The sequence below is a fragment of the Pseudorca crassidens genome, chromosome 8 (genome assembly GCF_039906515.1).
Source record: "Pseudorca crassidens isolate mPseCra1 chromosome 8, mPseCra1.hap1, whole genome shotgun sequence".
Taxonomy (NCBI): domain Eukaryota; kingdom Metazoa; phylum Chordata; class Mammalia; order Artiodactyla; family Delphinidae; genus Pseudorca; species Pseudorca crassidens.
The window spans coordinates 36,576,437-36,595,125 of NC_090303.1; the positions used below are offsets into that span (position 1 = coordinate 36,576,437).

The 18,689-nt window shown below is 36.8% G+C and overlaps 1 long non-coding RNA gene across 1 annotated transcript in view; it reads left to right on the forward strand.

The window, feature by feature from the left end:
- The window catches only part of LOC137228989 (uncharacterized), a 59,794-nt gene extending 41,707 nt beyond the window's left edge, over positions 1-18,087 (forward strand). The window contains exon 4 of the long non-coding RNA XR_010945475.1: positions 17,614-18,087. This is a non-coding gene — a long non-coding RNA (uncharacterized lncRNA). The remainder of the gene's footprint in view (positions 1-17,613) is intronic.
- The last annotated feature ends 602 nt before the right edge of the window (positions 18,088-18,689 follow it).

Here is an 18,689-nt window from a genome sequence, read left to right on the forward strand (position 1 = left end):
ACACTCTGGAACCCACGCACCACAGCTACAGAGTCCACATGCCCTGGAATCTGCACACAACAACTAGAGAGAAGCCTGCAAAGAACCCGCGCACCACAATGAAAGATCCTGCATGCCTCAATGAAGATCCTGCGTGCCGCAACTAAGACCCGACGCAGCCAAAACTAAATAAAATAAACAAATAAATAATAAAAGCATCAAAGCTCTAGTCAAAAGAAGTTCCACTTTATATTCTCATTGACTTGAAGGGTTCCTTTTCAGTTTTAAAGAGATGCTACATGGTCTAAATCTTTTTAAGGAGGGGCTTTATGTTCACATATTTTCTAAATGAAAGAGAGATATATTCTGTAAACTGGACACTTAGGCGTCAGATATTAATTTATATTTGATTCATGAGGACCATGGAATCTCTTTTACATGAAGGGCAACTACATAACATTCTAAATCATGTGACTTATTAAACGGAGAAGAAGCTCTGGATTCAGACAGAATTTGACTTGAATTCTAGCTCTGTCACTTATTAGGCAGTCATGAGCTGTATAGCTTGTATAAGTTACTTAACATTTCTGAGTCACAATTCCCTCATCTTAAAAATGTGAGTATTAACATCTGCCTTGCAATGTTGCTTTAATATTTAGAAATAGTGAATATAAAATTCCTACCATTATGACAAGAACATAATAGGTACCCGGTACACTGTAGTTATTATTATTATTTTTGCACATTATTAATACTGCATACTATTATTATGTAAATAAAGAAGTGAGTAATTGAGAGCCTACTTAGATTTCTATATTCTGAACTAAGATAATTCCTATTTCTCAAAATCAGCTGTAACACTGTAAAACAGAATATAAACATCATTAGTTTCTGCTGTTTCCTAAAGGAAAAAAAATGAGTATATATAAGCTAGATAAGAAAAATTAGAATGGAAATTCTCATAATATTAATTTAACTCTCTAGACTAAACAAGAAAAATAAAATAAGAAAATATTTTAAATAAGAAATAAGAAATAAGAAAATAAGAAATGGAAATAACGAACAAGAGGGTGATTGGTATATGCCAGGCTATTTTCTATGTTTACTTTGTAAGGTCAAATCAGATACTTTAATATAAGGAACAGAGATTAATAACAAAACTCACATGAAACACAGACCCTTCACTGGGTACACTGAATTACATTTGTGCTTGTCATTTAATCGAAACCTAGGAATATCTTCAATCCACAATGCATTTCCCCCAGCTAATGTTTTTGTTCCAGATGGCAGTGACTCTGTATTTTAAAATCAATGAGCTAATATTAGTAATTTCATCTGAAGCTATAACAACCTGTTTTTGGTAATGAAGTGGGGACAGTTGTCTTCTTATTTTGGCTATATCTGAAGGAAATTTTCAAAAGTACTTCTGATAAGCAGAAGGGACCATTTGGAAGCCAAACTGAATTATTTTAAAGTCAATATCTTACTTGGATTAAAATTACTACTTTTTGATTATGTGAATTATTAATAATTAAGTACTGACTTGATGGAGCCCAAACCTAGTTAAAGGAACCTAAAGTCTAGGAGCAATTAATGTTCTGAGGACTAAATGATAGGGAATTCTCCAACATAGGTTAGTATTTCCCCTTTATAAGCTAGGAGACAACATTAGTAGGAAATGTCATTTAAAACCCTCAGGCATTTCATTTAAAATATGTACATCACTCAAAACAGGATCAACCAGAGGAAACTGGTTCAAGATTGTGGAGTAGAAGGACGTGCTTTCACTCTCTCTTGTGAGAGCACCAGAAACACAACTAACTGCTGAACAATCATTGCCAGGAAGACACTGGAACTCACCAAAAAGATACCCCACATCCAAAGGCAAAGGAGAAGCCACAATGAGATGGTAGGAGGGGTGCAGTCACAATAAAATCAAATCCCATAACTGCTGGGTGCGTGACTCACAAACTGGAGAACACTAATACCACAGAAGTGCCCCCACTGGAGTGAAGGTTCTGAGCCCCACGTCAGGCCTCCCAACCTGGGGGTCTGGAAACAGGAGGAGGAATTCCTAGAGAATCAGACCTTGAAGGCTAGTGGGATTTGATTCCAGGACTTCTACAGGACTGGAGGAAACAGAGACTCCACTCTTGAAGGGCACACACTAAGTAGTGTGTGCATCAGGACTCAGGGGAAGGAGCAGTGACCCCATAGAAGACTGAACCAGACCTATCTGCTAGTCTTGGAGGGTCTCCTGTAGAGGTGGGGGATGGCTGTGTCTCACCATGAGGACAAGGACACTGAAAACAGAAAGTCCTGGGAAGTACTCCTGGGTGTAAGCCCTCCCAGAGTCTGTCATTAGCCCCACCAAAGAGCCTGGGTGGGATCCAGTGTTGGGTCCCCTCAGGCCAAACAACCAACAGCAAGGGAACCCAGCCACACCTATCAGGAGACAAGCAGATTAAAGTTTTACTGAGCTCTGCCCACCAGAGCAACAGCCAGCTCTACCCACCACCAGTCCCTCCCATCAAGACTCTTAGATAGCCTCATCCACCAGATGGGAGACAGCAGAAGCAAGAAGAACTACAATCCTGCAGCCTGTGGAACAAAAACCACATCCACAGAAAGACAGATAATATGAAAAGGCAGAGGTCTATTTACCAGATGAAGGAACAAAATAAAACCCCAGAAAACAACTAAATGAAGTGGAGATAGGCAACCTTCCATAAAAAGAATAATGATAGTGAAGATGATTCAGGACCTCAGAAAAAGAATGGAGGCAAAGATCAAGAAGATGCAAGAAATATTTAACAAAGACCTAGAATAATTAAAGAACAAACAAGCAGAGATGAATAATACAATAACTGAAATAAAAAATACACTGGAAGGAAAAAATAGCAGAATAACTGAGGCAGAAGAACATAAGTGACCTGGAAGACAGAACAGAATACAGAAAAACGAATGAAAAGAAATGAAGACAGCCTAAGAGACCTCTGGGACAACATTAAACGCACCAGCATTTGCATTATAGGGGTCCCAGAAGGAGAAGAAAGGACCCGAGAAAATATTTGAAGAGATTATAGTTGTGAACTTCTGTAACATAGGAAAGGAAATAGCCACCCAAGTCCAGGATGCGCAGAGAGTCCCATACAGGATAAACCCAAGGAAAAACACGCTGAGACACATAGTAATCAAATTGGCAAAAATTAAAGAAAAATTACTGAAAGCAGCAAGGGAAAAACAACAAATAACATACAAGGGAACTCCCATAAGGTTAACAGCTGATTTCTCAGCAGAAACTCTACAAGCCAGAAGGGAGTGACATGACATATTTAAAGTGATGAAAGGGAAGAACCTACAACCAAGATTACTCTACCCAGCAAGGATCTCATTCAGATTTGATGGAGAAATCAAAAGCTTTAGAGAGAAGCAAAAGCTAAGAGAATTCAGCACCACCAAACCAGCTCTACAACAAATGCTATAGGAACTTCCCTAAGTGGGAAACACAAGAGAAGAAAAAGACCTACAAAAACAATCCCAAAACAATTAAGAAAATGGTCATAGGAACATATATATCGATAATTACCTTAAACGTGAATGGATTAAATGCTCCACTCAAAAGACACAGGCTTGCTGAATGGATACAAAAATAAAACCCATATATATGCTGTCTACAAGAGACCCACTTCAGACCTAGGGACACATTCAGACTGAAAGTGAGGGGATTGAAAAGATATTTCATGCAAATGGAAATCAAAAGAAAGCTGGAGTAGCAATACTCATATCAGATAAAATGGACTTTAAAATAAAGAATGTTACAAGAGAGAAGGAAGGACACTACCTAATGATCAAGGCATCAATCCAAGAAGAAGATATATGCACCCAACAGAGGAGCACCTCAATACATAAGGCAACTGCTAACAGGTATAAGAGAGGAAACTGACAGTAACACAATAATAGTGGGGGACTTTAACACCTCACTTACACCAATGGGCAGGCCATCCAAACAGAAAATTAATAAGGAAACACAAGCTTTAAATGACACAACAGACCAAATAGATTTAATTGATATTTATAGGACATTCCATCCTAAAACAGCAGATTACAGTTTCTTCTGAAGTGCGCAAGGAACGTTCTCCAGGATAAATCACATCTTGGGTCACAAATCAAGCCTCAGTAAATTTAAGAAATTGAAATCATATTAAGCATCTTTTCTTACCACAACACTATGAGATTAGAAATCAATTACAGGGGAAAAAAACATAAAAAACACAAACACATGGAGGCTAAACAGTATGTGACTAAATAACCAAGAGATCACTGAAGAAATCAAAGAGGAAATCAAAAAATACCTAGAGACAAATAACAATGAGAACACAATGACCCAAAACCTATGGGATGCAGCAAAAGCAGTTCTAAGAGGGAAGTTTATAGCTATACAAGTCTACCTGAAGAGACAAGAAAAATCTCAAGTAAACAATATAACCTTACACCTAAAGGAACTAGAGAAAGAAGAACAAACAAAACCCAAAGTTAGTAGAAGGAAAGAAATCACATAGAGGTCAAAGCAGAAATAAATGAAATAGAAACAAAGAAAACAATAGCAAAGATCAATAAAACTAAAAGCTGGTTCTTTGAGAAGATAAACAAGATTGATAAACCATTAGCCAGACTCATCAAGAAAAAGAGGGAGAGGACTCAAATAAATAAAATTAGAAATGAAAACGGAGAAGTGACAACAGACTTCTCCGCAAAATACGAAGCATCCTAAGAGACTACTACAAGTAACTCTATGCCAATAAAATGGACAACCTGGAAGAAATGGACAAATTCTTAGAAAGGTAAAACCTTCCAGGACTGAACCATGAACAAATAGAAAACATGAACAGAACAATCACAAGTAATGAAATTGAAACTGTGATTAAAAATCTTCCAACAAAGAAAAGTCCAGGAACAGGTGGTTTCACAGGTGAATTCTATCAAACATTTAGAGAAGAGCTAACACCCATCCTTCTCAAACTCTTCCAAAAAACTGCAGAGGAAGGAACACTCCCAAACTCATTCTATGAGGCCACCATCACCCTGATACCCAAACCAGACAAAGATATTACAAAAAAAGAAAATTACAGACCAATAGCACTGATGAATATAGATGCAAAAATCCCCAACAAAATACTAGCAAACAGAATGCAACAACACATTAAAAGGATCATACACCACAATCAAGTGGGATTTATCTCAGGGATACAAGGATTCTTCAATATATGCAAATCAATCAATGTGATACACCATATTAACAAATTGAAGAAGAAATACCATATGATTATCTCAATAGATGCAGAAAAAGCTTTGGCAAAATTCAACACCCATTTATGATAAAAACTCTCCAGAAAGTCGGCATAGAGGGAACCTACCACAACATAATAAAGGTCATATACGACAAACCCACAGCAAACATCATTCTCAATGGTGAAAAACTGAAAGCATTTCCTCTAAGATCAGGAACAAGACAAGGATGTCCACTCTCACCACTATTATTCAACATAGTTTTGGAAGTCCTACCCATAGCAATCAGAGAACAAGAAGAAATAAAAGGAATACAAATTGGAAAAGAAGAAGTAAAACTCACTGTTTGCAGATGACCTGATACTATACATAGAGAATCCTAACGATGCCACCAGAAAACTACTAGAGCTAATCAGTGAATTTCGTAAAGTTGCAGGATACGAAATTAATGCACAGAAATCTCTTGCATTCCTATACACTAATGATGAAAAATCTGAAAGAGAAATTAAGGAAACACTCCCATTTACCATTGTAACACAACGAATAATATACCTAGGAATAAACCTACCTAGGGAGACAATAGACCTGTATGCAGAAAACTATAAGACACTGATGAAAGAAATTAAAGACGATACCAACAGATGGAGAGATATACCATGTTCTTGGATTGGAAGAATCAACATTGTGAAAATGACTATACTACCCAAAGCAATCTACAGATTCAATGCAATCCCTATCAAATTACCAATGGCATTTTTTACGGATCTAAAACAAATCACCTTAAAATTTTTATGGAGACACAAAAGACCCTGAATAGCCAAAGCAGTCTTGAGGGAAAAAAACGGAGCTGGAGGAATCAGACTCCCATACTTCAGACTATACTACAATGCTAAAGTAATCGAGACAATATGGTACTGGCACAAAAACAGAAATATAGATCAATGGAACAGGGTCGAAAGCCCAGAGATAAAGCCATGCACCTATGGTCAACTAATCTATGACAAAGGAGGCAAAGATATACAATGGAGAAAAGACAGTCTCTTCAATAAGTGGTGCTGGGAAAACTGGACAGCTACATGTAAAAGAATGAAATTAGAACACTCCTTAACACCATATTCAAAAATAAACTCAAAATGGATTAGAGACCTAAATGTAAGACCGGACACTATAAAACTCTTAGGGGAAAGCATAGGAAGAACACTCTTTGACATAAATCCCAGCAAGATCTTTTTAAATCCACCTCCTAGAGTAATAGAAATAAAAACAAAAATAAAGAAATGGGACCTAATGAAGCTTAAAAGTTTTTGCACAGCAAAGGAAACTATAAACAAGACGAAAAGACAATGCTCAGAATGGGAGAAAATATTTGCAAACGAATCAATGGACAAAGGATTAATCTCTAAAATATATAAACAGCACATGCAGCTCATTATTAAAAAAACAAACAAGCCAATCAAAATGGCCGGAAGACCTAAATAGACATTTCTCCAAAGAAGACATACAGATGGCCAAGAAGCACATGAAAAGCTGCTTAACATCACTAATTATTAGAGAAATGCAAATCAATACTACAATGAGGTATCACCTCACACCAGTCAGAAGGGCCATCATCAAAAAATCTACAAAAAATAAATGCTGGAGAGGGTGTGGAGAAAAGGGAACCCTCTTGCACTGTTGGTGGGAATGTAAATTGATACAGCCACTATAGAGAACAGTATGGAGGGTCCTTAAAAAACTAAAAATAGATTTACCATATGAGCCAGCAATCCCACTACTGTGCATATACCCAGAGAAAACCGTAATTCAAAAAGACACATGCACCCCAGTGTTCATTGCAGCACTATTTACAATTGCCAAGACATGGAAGCAACCTAAATGCCCATTGACAGACGAACAGATAAAGAAGATGTGGTATATATATATATACAATGGAATATTACTCAGCCATAAAAGGGAAAAAAATTGGGTCATTTGTAGAGACGTGGATGTATCTAGAGACTGTTATACAGAGTGAAGTAAGTCAGAAAGAGAAAAACGAATATCGTATAGTAACGCATATATATGGAACCTAGAAAAATGGTACAGATGAACGGTTTGCAGGCCAGAAATTGAGACACAGATATAGAGAACAAACATATGGACACCAAGGGGGGAAAGTGGCCATGGGGGTGGTGGTGTGATGATTGGACGATTGGGAATGACATATATACACTAATATGTATAAAATGGATAACTAATAAGAACCTGCTGTATATAAAAATAAATAAAAGAAAATTCAAAAAAATTTTTTTAAAAAAAAACAAACAAATAAACAGGATCAACCATATGTAGAGCATTATATAAAAAAAAAAAAGAAAAAAAACCACCTTAAACCAATATAAGGAATGAGAAATCATAGTTAATCTCAACAGTTTTGGTAACGTGGCTACCTTTGCATCTTATGGTATGACACCTATAGTCATATTTTTTAATATGCAGTCTAGGGTAAATCTTAAGTAGTCTTTCTGCTATTTTCAAATGAATCATGGATTATCATGACATCTCAAGAATGTTTAACTAGCACAATTATTAAATAGTGGATTATATTGGCTTTCAGACATCCAAATGTATATGATCAAATCAGCTGATAAGAAACAGCAAGATTAAGATGATACTCAAAACTTTGAATCTGTGCCCTTGAGTATAATGTATAGGCATTCATGATATATCTTCTTTTCTAATAATAAAATCTATTAACTTTGAATTTTTAAGAGATAGCAATGTAGCATCAGTCTTAGAAAATTTGATGGAAAAGACAGAAAGAAGTTGATTTGTAAAAATTTTACATTTTATTTCTAGAAAAATAAAATCTCCTAGAAGTTGCTATGTATATCCAAGAGCAATTTTGATTTTCCAGGATAAAGCTTCTTAACATGGGAGTAAATTGAATAAGACACATTAGGTAACATGGACACTCTTACTTCCAAGAACACTCTTCCCAGGATTTTCCTAGGATCATGACAACGATGACGTCTATTGACACATTTCATAAATCAGAACACATCCACTTTCAAATAGATCTTTTTAACATTCATTTTCCTTTTTTCTTTAAACCTGCCACATATTTCATTAGGTTCTTCAAAACCACTGTGTCCCAACAGTGATTATATCAATGCTTTTTTTTAAAATTTAATTTTATTTATTTTTTATACAGCAGGTTATTAGTTATCTATTTTATACATATTAGTGTATATATGTCAATCCCAATCTCCCAGTTCATCACACCACCACCATCCCCCCAGCCACTTTCCCCCTTGGTGTCCATATGTTTGTTCTCTACATCTGTGACTCTATTTCTGCCCTGCAAACCAGTTTATATCAGTGCTTCTTAAAATGTCCTTTCTCGTTGCATAGAATGATCTCTCCGTCACTTCAGGAATCTTAGCCTGCTCTTTGGGACATTCATTCACACACCACCCTTTGATGCCTTTGTTTTCTCACACAGAAATCAGAAGTCAGTTTTTTTCTTGCCTCAAACCTGAGCACATATTTCTCACCCATTAGCATCCATACTGTTTCCCCCTTCTTTCATCTTTCTTTGTAGCATATATCAAACACATAATTCAGTGTCATTTTCTTTGGATAATTTTCTTACTGGGAAAACTGCAGCAGTAGCAAAAGTAACACTTCTGATCAATCCCTTAAAAAATATATTAGCCTTTGTTCTGTTTTTAATTTTAAGAGTTTCCTATATTTATACAATAAATACTGTTTCCTTTGACAAATATTCGTTCTTTCAAAGGCTTCTCGGAAGTAGGGCCTTAGGTGTTCAAGCGAACGGAGCATGACCAGAAGTGAGAACAGGGTAAGTTCATGAGGTGCAGAGCCAAGCAGACCTGGGTGTCAATGTTCCCTCTGGAACAGTTTGATCTTGTGGCCCAGGAATGGAAATCATGTCCTTTGAATCCTAAAACTATGTCCTTAATAATGTGTCATGTAGCCCCAGAAAAAATCTAAGATAAATAAGTAGGGGTTCAACATGAATTATGAAGGGGTACTATTCCTTCATAATTATGGAGGAAAAGTATTCCTTCATAATTCATATTTTTAATCCCCTAATACTATTTTTTTGTCCTTCTGTCACATTAACTTCTAATATTTGAATAGTAGACTAACATCTTAAGTATTTAGTGCTGGAAGATAGCTGAGATCAAGATAACAATACATATAATATCCATATAGAGGGGAAATAGTTAAAAATATATCCCTGAAATGTGACAGCCAGGGAGACCCTTTAACAGTGTGGTAGGGCATGCTGGCATTCATTACAAAAGATCAGGGGCCATGGTTCTGCCCCTGTTTTCAATTCAGACTCTTTCTCTTCTTGCCAGAGAGAACAGAATCTAATCTTTTTCGTTGCCCCAACTTTACAGAGAAAATGCAGAGCACAGTCAGAACTAGACAGGCTCCTGGCTGCGTGATCATGCCTCAGGAATACTCAACTTGCAATCAGGCATTTGATGAACATATTGGAGGAAAACAAAACCCTTTTAGAAATGCTGGTGGTGGAGAGTTGGCACTTAAAGTGACCCACAGGCAATTACAGACACAGAGACTAATCATTTTTATGCAAAGAATAGCAAGGGTCTTGAATGTGGGGAAGCAACAACCAGACAAAAATCATCAGGTCATAATGTGGCCCACCCAGATGAGAAACACCAGCCTTCAGACTGTACAAGACAAGAAATCTAACCTGGATTTGGCTCCACATGGTAAAGGTGAGATAGGAACTGAAGATTCCTATAGGAATCATCATTTGTCCCATATAATTTTCCTTCCTTTAAGTAGTAAAATAAATCGCTGTGCAGTTTATCAATTCACATTCAAGGATTTTATGATTTTTCTAAAGCCCTGAATTAAAAAGAGATTTTCTAGGTTTTGTAATGGATGCTGGGGATAAAATCTGACTACTGGAGACAAAAACTCTGGTACTGTAAGTAAACAGAACCAAGTACAAACCTTAGACGTAAAACTGTCCCATAGAGTTCAGGAGTTCACAGCCGTGTTTGGTTAAGGATATGCATTTGATTAACCCAAGAGTAATATCCAAGTAAATTAAGTCTTGTATTTATAAGTTTTGAACAACAGGCCCATAACAATGCATGCATCAGCTATAACACAATAATTGAATTCCAGAGAAAATTAATATTCTGTTAAATAGGCACCCTTGATAACAAGTTTATGAGATGATAGGGTTATCAGGAAACTGTTCAAAGCCTACGTTATTTTGTAAATGTACCACTAACTTCATCATCATCATTGTCATCATCTAATATTATTATTGATATTTATCATTATTAATTGGGGAAACAAGTTGGACCCTCTCACCCTACCCCCCTGAAAACACCAAAAGCACAGCTCAGTTTGGCCAGAAGCTACTACAATGTGGACAAGTGCACAAAACAATAGACAGATGTGCGTGGAGGGGTGGTGGGAGCTGAGCCAGCACTGAGGGAAGCAGAACACCTGGGGAAGAGCCTCCTGCCGCGAGCTGCCAGCTGAATGAAGCTCGGCAAGTGCATCTGCGGTGAGGGACGCAGGCACTAGTTTCATTTTCTTAAATAGAGTCACGATGGCTCCTGTTGGCAACATAGCCCCCAATCAATAGCTTTTTCCTTTCCTTTTCTTACTGCAAGTTATTATTCTATTTCTACTCTTCCAGTTCCCTATGCCTGGAAAGAAAATCTCATATGAACCAACATCCACTTTATATTCTTATTATCCCCTATTTACCAATCAAATTTGATTTAATTTTTGTTACAGGAACATGAGTTGTAGCAGAACAGACTGAGCATCTTAAAACTCCCTTTATTTTCTCCCCTTCAGTCCACTGCTCTGATGGGGGTGCTGTCCCCAGCCCACCACAACCACCTGTGAGAGACTCCTCCAGATCTAGCCCCACGGTACCTCTTTCCTTCCTACTCACCCACCCTTCCTAGGAACTGTCTAGCAAATCAGGAACTCCATGGTCACAGGACAGGGGAAGGTACTGATCCCTCCTCAGGATCAGGCTGTCTGGCTTTAGAAATATTTCATCACAATGTCTCTTATTAAACTTCAATTTCAACAGCTTGTTATGCATTAGAGGCAGGTTGGCGCAGGGAGAAAAGCAAAGACGCAGATTCAACCCTGACTACAGGGAATTTTGACTTTGTGACCAGGGGCAAATTGTCCTTGGTTTTACTGACACATTGGCTATTACCATAGGTCTCTAACAGGAGTGTTGCTGTGATGACATATGAAATGTCTAACACAAACGCTGGTACGTAATAGTTAATTAATGAATAGTAACTAATTACTTATTATGTCTTAAACCCTTACTCAAAAATCAATTTACTTTTAGACAAAATGCTAACAAGTTGGTTGACAAGAGATCAAAAGAAAAAAGAAAACAACAGAAAGAGGAAAAGGGTGCTGCTAGAAACAGATAATTTCCAATTTAAAAAAAGTCAGAGATGAATTCATAAAATAAAGGATAAGAAATATCTTTATAAATATAATGAAGATTTATAATAATAAATAAGAAGATTTAAAACTTCTCTAAGCCTTGCAACTCAGTATAACTGAGTATTGGCACATACAGGCCTACTTACCCAGCTCAAGATTGTGTAATGTAATAAGCCATTAGCATATTACATAATATTAAAATATTAATAATAATGTTAATAAGTGCCCTTAGTGATGGTTAAATTAGATAAAGTGCCCTTCACTTAAAAGTTGTAGATGAAAGACAAGAAATAAAAAAATTAATAGTGAGTATGTCCAAGGAGAGAAAAAAATAAATAGAATAGTAATATCATTCTTAACAAGGTAATTCTAAAATTTATATAAAATAGCAAAGCTCCAAGGAGAGTCATTAAAATTTTGAAGGAGATCAAAATGAGAACATGTACCTTACCACTCTTCAAGACTTATCTGTTAAGTTATGATAAAGAGACTATATTATTGTTCCATAAAACAAATAGGTAAGATAATAGACCAACAAAAATTAGGCCTGCATATACATGATAACTTTACACGTGTCAGTGCTAGCACCATAGATAGGTGGAGATCCTCAATAAATGGTGCTTAGATAACTTGTTCTCTATGTTAAACTATTAGATCCCTTGAAATTAGAACCCTGTGAAATTAAACTATACACACACACTCACAAAATCAACTCCAAGGAGATTAACAATCTATACACAAAGAGCAAACTTCAAAAGTTTTAGAAGAAAAAAAATATAAAAGAGTATTGTTCACATCCTCAGATTAGGAATACATCTGTTCCAAAAAGACCCAGAAAAATCACAAATCATAAAAGATTCATAAATATGACACAAGAATACAATTGTTATGCAGACACACTATTAAAAAAGAAAAAAAAAAGAAAAAAAATTATGACACATTGGGAGAAAACATTGACTGTGCATTTAATCAACCAATGATTAGTATTTAGAATATAATGACAATATTTACAAATCAGTTAGAAAACACAATACCCAATAATAAAGTAGGCAAAACATAAAAAGATGCATTCACTGAAAAGGAAACTCTGATGTCCAATCTAAGTATGAAATATGTTCAAGATTACTAATCAGAAAATAAATTAATCCACAATGAGACACAATTATAAATCTGGCAGATAGGTAAAAAATTGAGTATAATAATACCAAGTATTGGTAAGAATACTGAGTAATAAGAACTTTTACACATTGACAGCAAAAGTTTACATTTGTTACAAACACTAATGAAGGCTTAGATTTTCTGAAGAAAGTTCCATTCGAAGTGGCAAAACTTTGTATTTTCTAAGGCAACTAAATATTCTGGGTAAAATCCTAAATTGAATCTTGTCTAAGCTTACCTTTCTCTTTTCTTTTTTGCTTAATTTAAACTAAATATGTTCTTTTCAAGATTTTCTTATTGTAATTCTGTCAACAATGAGAAATTACTATGGCACCTGAAATAAAAGTTGATTCCCAAATTAAATAATGTAACATAAAAGGAAAGAGCTAATGTGCAGCCCATCATCTTGAGAATGCAGCACAGAATTAGTAAATGCATAGATTGCACCTAAAAGTACAATTTCTTTGCCAAAGATGATTACTACTTTAAGGAAAGCTTCAAGTCTGTTGATAGCCCTCAGGCAATTAAAGTATTGACTGATCTTTGTCTCTCGTGTCAAAAGCAAGAATTATTAAATTCAGGTACAGCCATGATAGGCAAACACATTTTAACTTAATAAAATAAAAACAAGTGGGACTACTATTTAAAATATCTGAATAAATATACCACTGGGGGCTTCCCTGGTGGCGCAGTGGTTGAGAGTCCGCCTGCCAATGCAGGGGATGCGGGTTCGTGCCCCGGTCCGGGAAGATCCCACATGCCGCAGAGCGGCTGGGCCCATGAGCCATGGCCGCTGAGCCTGCGCGTCCGGAGCCTGTGCTCCGCAACGGGAGAGGCCACAGCAGTGAGAGGTCCGCGTACCGCAAAAAAAAAAAAAAAAAAAACCCACTGGCAGAAAGGGCAGAAGGTAGCAACATGCTGTGAAAGATTATTAATAGATCAAAGAAAATTTATAATTATTCTAAAGTGCCTTGATTTTCATGAATGTCTGAGATAAACACAATTTGAAAATAATGGCAAATAGTAAGAACCAACATAACATTAAATTCTGGAAATCCCACCTCTGTAATCTGTCAAGTGATAAGCTCCTCACCAGTTTTCAAAGATTCATGACTGCTAGGAAGTGTAACCAGAAAGGAATTTTGAGACCATCTAAAAGCTCTTAAAGTATAAAAATGTATTTTACTAGTAAAAAAGTATTTTCTCCATAGGTACACAGTTTGACCTTAATAACTACCCCATCTCAACTATATTTTGTAAATACAGTCTTCTGGTTCCTGAAATAAATATGTATGTATGTGTTTGTTTGCTTGTTAATATGTATGGAGAACTAATTACCTCCTCTGCCAGCCTTAATTTAGAAAATTTGACATTGAATATCAGGCTTCCCTGGACAGCTTTTAGCCATCTATTGTCCATTGTTAAACTGTCAGTTCATGGGGGCCAAGTTAGCTCTCGGAGGCTAGTATTCTCTCTTATATTCAAGTTCTTAGTGAGCTAACTCAAACATGATAATATATAATATACTCTTCAGGTTAGTATCAGTTGACTGTAATATAATTAATTACTTTAATCTACTGAATGAAAGATCCATTAGAAGGGATGTTATGTTATCTTTGGAGTCAGAGAAAACATGGAACACAGAGGTGAACATTGTCTGGGCCCACCTAAGCTCAGCTCTGGGGTGGGGTGTTCAGTCCCAGAGACTGGTAAGTTCTTATAATTAGGAATAGGGAGTCCTATTTTTCTTAGCAGCAGAATGTTTTCCTAGGAATTATTAGGTGACTACTTTGGAAAGTGATTTGGCGTGGAAGATGAACTCCCCAGGTGGCAAACTAAAACAGCAAAACTTTGAAAACAAAAGGAGGATTTAGCTAACTGCAGGCTTTGCTTTTCTGGGTGGGAATACAAAACTGGAGCCAGAGCTTAATTGCTTAGGACAATACAATATATTCCAGGGGCTGTGTGGATAGAGAATGGAAAAAAAAAAAAGGACATAAAAAAAAGAGATAATGTTACTGGCTGCTAATATTAGAGGGGAATATTAGGGAAAGAAAGATATTTAATAAGGATTTTTAAATGAAGTTTTATTGTGTGGTATTCATTAGGCTCTTCTCTCATACGCTGTAGCAGTCTGAAATACTCACGAATGCTTTACAGTGTAAGAAGTTAAATTTGCCTTTTTGGGGAATGCAGGGAAGTTTGGAAACAGTCATGTTGAGTTTGGGGCCAGATCCGAGGCTCTCTGTGGTGGTCTTGCCACATCTGGGTTCCACAGAGGCAGATCCATCCCATCATCTTAGCTTCATGCTATTAAACATTCAAACCATATAACTAAAAGGCATGGGTTTCAGTCAAAATTCTTCCATCATCCTTCTAATTATAATCCGGTTTCCCAGAAATTGCTGTTCAGAGGTCATGAGGGTACTGTTCCCTGGTGTAATACTTTATATTGGGATTATTTGTTTGACATTCTGGTTGAATCCATTTGTCTTTGTGGGCATTGCTGATGTGAATCTGCTAGGGTAATGCTACCCTGTGGGGATACCCTCAGACACTTGTAGTTGATAGTGCTACCATGGCAAACAATCTTTAATCAGTGTTTTCTAAAAACATTACCCCTGCAGAGTGACATAGTTGAAATATACCTGCTTCTAGTTAAATAAAATAGCATTCAAAATCAAAAGTTTAAAGTTTAAGTTTGGGATTATAATAGAGAGAATTCTTGATTTCAAAGAATTGGCCTATCACCCATAATGGGGACCAAATAATCAATGAGAGTTTGCCTTATAAATACACAGTTGGCTTTCAAGAGACGAGACCTAAACTGTGCTATAGAAAACACACACGTAACAGGGCTCCATTGCATATCATTGTACCGGAACATTCCTAAGTAGGATATTTTCATTTTAAGATTACATAGAGCTACATGTAGAGTAAATAATGCTGAAATCACAATGGGATGCTCTGGAATATTAGTGATCTTAGTGAATTTTGCTTATATTTTGCTGTTTATGACTGACATTCACAGAAGCTAGAGCCTAACACAGTCATTCCAGAAGAAAATTTCCCTGCAACGAACAAAGCCCTTTTGTGCTTCTGGTAAAACATGACTCCACTAAGGCAATTAGCTGTTTTAAAAATAAACTAATTCATTTTGGAGATCTGATGTATAATTATGCAGCTGCATGGACTGGGGACGCATGGTGACTGGCTAGAGTGTTAGTAAGATTAGAAAAAAAATGCATCTCCATGCTGACAAGCTAAGGCATTGATTTAATGTCCATTTGCCACCTTTGCCTTGTGTGGAGCTACAAAATGAAGCTCTTTATAAAATAATCCAAACAAATTCTTATAATGATAGTAGGATACCTCCAGAGACAGAGGGGATGGTAATTAAAAATATTTATCCAGAGCCTTGCTTCTAAGAAGCATGGTACCTTCTGTAAAATTAATTCTTACATCTCCATTAAAAATATGACTCAGAGGGCTTCCCTGGTGGTGCAGTGGTTGAGAGTCCGCCTGCCGATGCAGGGGACACGGGTTCGTGCCCCGGTCCGGGAAGATCCCGCATGTCGCAGAGCAGCTGGGCCCATGAGCCATGGCTGCTGAGCCTGCGTGTCCGGAGCCTGTGCTCCACAACGAGAGAGGCCACAACAGTGAGAGGCCCACGTACCGCAAAAAAAAAAAAAAAAAAATGACTCAGAGAATTTAACTCACTCATTCCAAATACAGAGCTGTTCCACACTAGTTGCAGAAGCAGAACATTTGGTGACATGACACTCTGTGTGGGTTCAAGGGTATTTCCAGAAGAGGAAAGGGATCTTGGTCCATTTTCAGAGATTTGTTACTAAGGCAGCAGCTTCCTTGGGTGGGAAGATGAAGGCCTGGCTATTAACCAAAGCAGGATCCTTCCAAGCTTGGTTAGGCAAAGGGCTCTAACTGATCCTGACACTGTCCCTGGCTTTGCTAGCAGCCTGAGCTTCCATAAACCTGCAGGGTAAATTCACGCCATATGATGAACATCATTTAAAAATTCTATTAATACTTATTTGATTGCCTTTCAATTACATTATATACTTCCTATTAAGTGAAGACAGCAATATTTTCACAGTGTCTTACGGATTTCTCTTTCTTGTGATCATTTCTTCTTTCCTTCCTCTTTTTCCTCCTTCCCGCTCTCCTTGTTTCCTTCCTTCCTTGCTTCTCTCTCCCCACCTCCCCTCCTCTCTCCATCCCTCCTCTCTCCTTTCTCCCTCCCTCCTTTCCTCCAGTAGCAATTCTCATTCACTTTTCTTCCTTTCGGTATTCCAGATTCTTGTTATGCATCATTTCAAATCTCACTGTTTTTGTGTCTCTGACTTTCAGGTTTCTAGTGTTGCCTTTATTAAAAAGTAGTTCTCTAATAACCTGAAACTAGAAAATAGGAATTTCAGCTCAAAATAAACATATAAAATAATCATTACCTATTTCAAACTTGCTTTTAAATTATTTGAGAATGTAACCGCTTATTAAAATTTGGTAATAAATCTCCCTACCTCCCCCAAAAGAAAAAATTGTAGGTCAAAAATAATAAAATGTATACAAAGAGAGGAATATATTAAAATTCTACTGTTATAGAATTTTACTTCCTCTGCATCATTTTGATGCATTCTAAAAATTAGATAGAAATGTTTGTTTCTTTAAATTTCATTTCCATAGGTCTCTGATTTCATCAGCTTAGCAGAGCCTTCCCGAGAGATTATTGTGGCTGGGGATCTCCCAGGGAAAAACAGATGCTGCAGCGGCTGCTACAGGTGGATACCTGAGATGGGAAAGCTCAACCCCGACTGCCCTGAACATTCCCGACATTTTGTTTAACATCTTATCTAGATCATTTAAAACTTGTAGAAAAGGTACAAGAATAATACAAAGAACTTCATACTCATACGCAGATTCACCAATTTTTAACATTGTGCCTCATTTTATTGCTGTTTTTTCATTTAATTTAGCTTACTTAGAATATTTCCATACATGCATACACAAAAAAGTTGTGAGATATAGCCAAGCCTCATATCAGTATTGGGCAAAAAGACAGAAATAGTCTTCTCAGGACAAATAATTGGGATGCCATCAGAAGGTCTAAAATAACACAGGATAAGAAGCTGAGAAGCACTTGGGCCTGGCAAGTTAAGATCTAGTTGTTTATTTCTGCATTTTAAGTGATGTGTATGGAACACCACAAACTCATACACGAGCCTTATTTACTCTACATTATTTATTGTGCAGCTAATACAGCGTAAGGTCCCTCTTACACTCTTTCCAAACAGGCCAAAGAGTTTGATTTCTGAAGTATTTTAAACCCATTTAAAGCTATTTAAAATAATTTCACCAACAGGTTGATCCATCAGCATGAAGCTCTAAGGAAAACATTGTAACAAGGCTCTAGTCAGTGAGAAGTAACCGAATTATACATTGAGATAACTATGAATAATTAAATATGCTGCCCAAGAATAGCTATTGGGGGAGGAAAATCAAGGTTGCTAAAGAAAACTCAACATATCTTTTGTCCTTACCTTTAGCTCAAAATTTTCCAACATAATTCCCCCTTATAAGGTCAGAGGTCATTTTAGTGGCTTAAGCCACGGCTAGGCTTGTGCTCCACTTTTCAAAGGTACAGTTGCTGGTCTGTGTGTGCACTCACACGTGCACCTGTACATGAGTGGAAAAAATATTGTCCCATAGAGACCTGTGAGGCTGCTGTGTAATAGGTACTGTCAACCGAGCAGAAAATAGAA